The sequence below is a fragment of the Aquarana catesbeiana genome, linkage group LG07, assembly GCF_042186555.1.
Source record: "Aquarana catesbeiana isolate 2022-GZ linkage group LG07, ASM4218655v1, whole genome shotgun sequence".
Lineage (NCBI taxonomy): Eukaryota > Metazoa > Chordata > Amphibia > Anura > Ranidae > Aquarana > Aquarana catesbeiana.
In genome coordinates this window covers 301,863,826-301,870,652 of record NC_133330.1, presented here as the reverse complement: position 1 = coordinate 301,870,652, position 6,827 = coordinate 301,863,826, and positions in this window count along the sequence as shown.

The following is a 6,827-nucleotide window of genomic DNA, read 5'->3' as shown; positions in this document are numbered from 1 at the left end:
ATCACTGCCATTATTAGTAAAAACAATAAAACAATAAAAAAATAAATAAAAGTCCCTAAATCTATCCCCTATTTTGTAGACGCTATAACTTTTGTGCAAACCAGTCAATATACGCTTATTGGGATTTTTTTACCAAAAATATGTAGCAGAATACATATTGGCCTAAACTGATGAAGAAATTAGACTTTTTACATTTTTTTATTGGATGTTTTTATAGCAGAAAGTAAAAAAAAAATTGTTTTGTTTTTTTTTTCAAAATTGACGCTCTTTTTTTATTTATAGTGCAAAAAAATAAAGACCACAGAGGTGATCAAATACCACCAAAAGAAAGCTCTATTTGTGGGGAAAAAAAGGACATCAACCTTGTTTAGGTACAGCATCGCACGACCGCGCAATTGTCAGTTAAAGCGACGCAGTGCCGTATCATAAAAAATGGCCTGGTCATTAAGGGGGTAAATCCTCCTGGGGCTGAAGTGGTTAAATACCACCAAAGTTCTATTTGTGTGAAAAAAGATGATAAAAATGTAAATAGTGCCGCACAGTAAGACTGCAATGAGGGCACGGTGAGGCTGCAATGAGGGCACAGTAAGGTGGCAATGAGATGGGCACGATGAGGCTGCAATGAGGGCACAGTGAGGCTACAATAATGGCACAGTGAGGCTGCAATGAGGGCACACATGTGATTTTTTTTTCTTTATGTTTACTTCAGGGAGGGGGAGAAGGAGGTTCTGCAGCAGCAGGGACAGTCATAGATAGATTCATGCTTTTAGTGCAGGTGATGGAGGAAGAGGGGAACAGGACTCTTATCTATTCATGTTGTCATGTATTTACTCTGGTACTACCCCTATTACCTAACATGGCACTACCACCCTAACCTGACACTACCACCCTAACCTGGCACTATTACCTAACCTGGCACTACCATCCTACCTGGCACTATCACTTAACCTGGAACTACCACCTAACCTGGCACTGCCACCTAGCCTGCCACTTCCACCTAACCAGGCACTATTGTATATCACCTAAACTGGCACTACCACATAACCTGGCATTATTGTTTATCATGTAACCTGGCACTACCACCTAGCCTGCCACTACCACCAACCTGGCACAATTGTATATCACCTCTTCTGGCACTACCACCTAACCTGGCACTATGGTATATCACCCTAACCTGGCACTATATCACCCTAACCTGGAACTATATCACCCCAATCTGCCAGTATACTACCCTAACATCACTTGACGTCGACCTACGGTGCGCTGCCTGTCCGCCTGGGGGAGGGATGCCAGATATAGGATCCACCCCAGGTGCCAATTTTGAAAACCATTTATCATTTTCCTTCCACTTCACAATTATGTGCCACTTTGTGTTGGTCTATCACATAAAATCCCAATAAAATACATTTACGTTTTTGGTTGTAACATGACAAAATGTGGGAAATTTCAAGTGGTATGAATACTTTTTCAAGGCACTGTATGTGTGTGTATATATACCGTATTTATTGGCGTATAACACGCACCTTTTTCCCCTTAAAATCAGGGGAAAATTGTGGGTGCGTGTTATACGCCAATCCCCACTGTCTGAGCCAAAAAAGAGCGAGCACCGGCGAAAAAGACCGAGCGCCGCCAAAAAAGACCGAGCCGAGTGCTCAGCTCTGCTCGCAGTCACGCCGCCCCGCCTCCCTGCTGTTTCAGAGAGGATGAGAGGAGCGAGTGCTGCCGAAAAAGACCGAGCCAAGTGTACTGTGTACTCGACTCGGCTCGGCTCCGCTCGTAGTCCCGCTCAGCTCCTATGATGGACATAACACAGGTCCAATGGCGGGACTGCAAGCGGAGCTGAGCCAAGCCGAGTACACAGTACACTCGGCTCGGTCTTTTTCAGCAGTGCTCGCTCCTCTCATTCTCTCTGAAACAGCAGGGAGGCGGGGCGGCGTGACAACCCGAGTACACAGGCTCGGCAGTAAATTTAAACAAATGTTGCAAACAGCACACGACACTGGGCAAGGCTGCACTGAGCAAGGCTGCACTGGGCAAGGCTGCACTGGGCAAGGCTGCATATGACAATGGGCAAGGCTGCAAATGGACACTGTTCATTCTGCAATGATGGACAAGGCTGCAGATGAACGCTGATGAGGCTGCATTGATGGGCATTTAAACGTAAGTTTTTTTCCTTAAACTGCCCTCCTAAAGTTGGGGTGCGTGTTATATATATATATACATTTTATAGTTGGCCCCCCTACTTTTGTCCCTACTTTTGTCATGTGCGCCCCCTAAATATGAAAGCTGGAGACGCCACTGACTGTATTAATGTACACCAATAACAACTTAAAGTACATAAATCATAGACATCAAGTTCACATTACAGTCTGTCTCTTAAAAGCTCATCTTCTTTCAGCTGTCAGTTTGTAAAACATTTTGGTGCAACCTAGGTACGTGTAATGTACAGTACTGATGGTCATCTCCATCTAGCGACCAACGTGCAACCCTACTTATTTCAATGTTATCCCACTAGAGCGCATGCATGAGAACCCTACTGAAACCTGTGAGGGTGCCCCATGGTTTAGACCGCCTAGGGGCCTCACTGGTACTGTTTACCTATATATTATAAGTGTTAAAGTGTCCCTCATCCCCAACTCTAAAAGTTGGGCAGTATGCACCAGTGCTGCGACAAGATCCTTCAGTACCCAATGCAAAAGCCATAAGTTGTGCAGGTCCTTTTTTTTTGCACTCCCAACCTGCTGAAGCGTCTAAGATGGCCGCTTCTTCTGCCCATCCCTGTGCCCAGCTTTGGTATGCACATTGTAGTTGTTTTTTGGAATACACAAAGCACTGAAATGAACACCCAGTTCCCAGCATGAGGGAGCAGATTTATAACCACAGCTTATGTGAAGTAGGGAGATTCCCCTGATGGATGAAACTGCGCTGTGTGCAAAAAAAAAAAATAGTTCTAAGTCCAGTACAACTCAATGACAGGCTGCTCTTTGGGCTCTGAAGTTTGTGAGATGTTACCCTTTCCTGCAAGTAGAGCATCCCATCAAAATATACCCAAGACTTTAACATTTCACATTATTTGTTGCTTACGCTGTTTTGTGTCTGTGCCAGCGGTTGTTAAGTAGTTTTAGCAAGAAAATTTAAAGTCTATCTCTGAGCAGACCTAAATCCCCTTTCCAGAGTTCACCTTTAAACCATGGGAAAAAATGATAACCCTAATGCATTTTATATGAAAAATCAAACCATTGGTTATTGATTTGTCATATAAAAAGCTTTCTGGTTACGTAACAAATAAGTTCACCTTTTAGGAAAAAATCTGCAATTCACATATTTTTGCAGGAAAAACAAATGGGTATTTATTTTTTCCTACTGGAGCAGGCAAAACAGTGCTCCTGTGATCAGTGGATGGTGGCTGCATTGTCAGGCTCCTGCACAATCTCCCTCCAGGTTTGTGTGTGTTTAGAGCTGTGGTCTCCAAACTGCGGGCTGGGGGCCAAATGCGGCCCCTTGTTTGCTTTTATCCGGCCCTTGGGGCACTATTTCATCCACTGATACAAATAATGGGGCATAATTCCCAACCCCCCCTGAGACGAGTGATAGTGCACAATTCCTCCCATTGACACCAACAATTGGGTCCAATGACACCAATGATGAGGCACAACTCTTCCCACTGACACCAACGATGGGGCACAACTCCTCCCACTGACACCAACAAAGTAGCACTCTTCCTTTTAATGACACCAACAATTGTGACCAATTACATCAACAATGGGGCAAAATCCTGCCAATGACACCAACAGATGTTCCTAATGACTCCAACTATGGGGTACAGTTCCTCCCACTGACACCAAGGATGGGGCATTGTTTTTTCCAAATGAAGTCAGGACTTTTTCTATATATCTAAGTAGCCAATATTAGTCCCCGCTCCAATTGATGGTTTAGAGCTGTGGTTTCCAAACTGCGGCCCGGGGACCAGATGTGGACCTTTGCTTGCTTTTATCTGGCCCTTGGGGCACCATTTCATCTCCTGCTACAAACAATGGGGCATAATTCACAACCCCTCCCCCCCCCCGAGACCAGTGATAGGGCACAATTCCTCCCAATGACACCAACAACCAACAATTGGGTCCAATGACACCAACAATGGGGCAAAAATCCTCTCAATGACACCAACAATTGTTCCTAATCACTCCAATGATGGTGCACAATTCCTCCCAATAACACGAACATTGGCGCACAATTCCTCCCACTGACAGCAATGATGGGGCACAATTCCACCCACTGACACCAAGGATGGGGCATGTTTTTTCCCCACTGAAGTCAGAACTTTTTAATATATATATAGTAGCCAATAATAGTCCCCCCTCCAATTGATGGTTCAGAGCTGTCTCCAAAACTGCGGGCCGGGGGGGGGGGGGGGGGGGCCAGAAGCAGACCTTTGCTTGCTTTTATCCAGCCCTTGGGACACAATTTCATCTACTGATACAAACAATGGGGCATAATTTCCACCCCTCCTCCCGAGACCAGTGATAGGGCACAATTCCTCCCAATGACACCAACAATTGGGTCCAATGACACCACACTGCTTCCCACTGACACCTACGATGGGGCACAACTCCTCCCACTGAAACCAACAAACGGCCACTCTTTCTTCTAATGACACCAACATTTGTGACCAATGGCACCAACAATGGGGCAAAAATCCTTCCAATGACACCAACAATTGTTCCTAATAAATACAACCCCCCCGAGACCAGTGATAGGGCACAATCCCTCCCAATGACACAAACAACCAACAGTTGGGTCCAATGACAGCAACAATGGGGCAAAAATCCTCTCAATGACACCAACAATTGTTCCTAATGACTCCAACGATGGGGCACAATTCCTCCCAATAACACCAACGTTGGGTCACAATTCCTCCCACTGACAGCAATGATGGGGCACAATTCCTCCCACTGACGCCAAAGATGGGGCATTTTTTTTCCTCACTGAAGTCAGGACTTTTTCTACTCCCAGTGGCCACAGTCCGGCCCCCCTAAAGTCTGAAGGACAGTAAACTGGCCCCCTGTTTAAAAAAGTTTGGAGACCCCTGGTTTAGAGGGTATTCTGTATGCTACATGTTCTAGGGATGAGGGCTACATTAGCACGATACTTCAACCTTTGTCCTAGCATTGATCAGCATTGATTAATGAGGCTGAACAAGCCCAAAGTCTGCTTTGTATATATGGCTGTGTTTATAATCACATTTCTGCTTTTATTTCCTATGTATTGCTGTCACTTTGCACAATGCTGCAAATTAAATTGATCCAAAGTTCTTGTTTGTTTAAGTTTACTTCAATTGAAAGTGTGCTGGCAAATAAAAAAGCTTTAAACACCACCCTTTTCTTTCTCGCCTCGAGGCAGTGTTGCCAACCTAACAGATTGAAATTTACTGACACGACACCCAAAATTTACTGGCACAGCCAAGTTTTTACTGGCATTTCCAAAAGTTACAAAACTACAGTTTTAAGTACAAATTTCACAGCTGTGTGAAGTTGGCACCCCATGTTTGTAAAACCTAAATAAAAATATACCATTCGTTTGTGTCGCGTTTGTGCTGATTTGTGCCGCAAAAATGAGCGTTTGTGCCGGTTCGGTTTCTGAGATATTAAACATTCAATTTATTGCAAGCCCCGCCCACTTTGCACCCCATATTGCCGAATTTTAAAAACAAACTCATCATTCGTTTGTGCCACGTTTGTGCTGGTTTGTGCCGAAAATATAAACGTTTGTGCCGCTTTGGTTGTGGAGATATTGTGCGTTATATTTGCTGAAACCCCGCCCATTTTACAACCCATATTGAGGAATTTTAAAAACAAACACGTCATTCGTTTGTGCCACGTTTGTGCTGGTTTGTGCCGAAAAAATAAACATCTGTGCCGCTTTGGTTACGGAGATATTGTGCGTTATATTTGCTGAAACCCCGCCCACTTCACACCCCATATTGCTAAATTTTAAAAACCAACACGCCATTCGTTTGTTCCGCGTTTGTACTGATTTGTGCCGCAAAAATAAACGTTTGTGTCGCTTTGGTTGTGGAGATATTGTGCGTTATATTTGCTGAAACCCTGCCCACTTCGCACCCCATATTGCTGAATTTTAAAAACAAACGCGCCATTTGTTTGTGCCGCATTTGTGCTGGTTTGTGCCGCAAAAATAAACGTTTGTGTCGCTTTGGTTGCGGAGATATTGTGCGTTATATTTGCTGAAACCCCGCCCACTTCGCACCCCATATTGCTGAATTTTAAAAACAAATGCGCCATTCATTTGTGCCGCATTTGTGCTGGTTTGTGCCACAAAAATAAACATTTGTGCCACTTTGGTTGCGGAGATATTGTGCGTTATATTTGCTGAAACCCCCCCACTTCGCACCCCATATTGCTGAATTTTAAAAACAAACACGCCATTCGTTTGTGCCGCGTTTGTGCCGCGTTTGTGCCGCAAAAATAAACGTTTGTGCCGCTTTGGTTGCGGAGATATTTGTGCGTTATATTTGCTGAAACCCCGCCCACTTCGCACCCCATATTGCTGAATTTTAAAAACAAACGCGCCATTCGTTTGTGCCGCGTTTGTGCTGGTTTGTGCTGCAAAAATAAACGTTTGTGCCGCTTTGGTTGCAGAGATATTGTGCGTTATATTTGCTGAAACCCCCCCACTTCGCACCCCATATTGCTGCATTTTAAAAACAAACACCCCATTTGTTTGTGCCGCGTTTGTGCCACAAAAATAAACGTTTGTGCCACTTTGGTTGCGGAGATATTTGTGCGTTATATTTGCTGAAACCCCGCCAA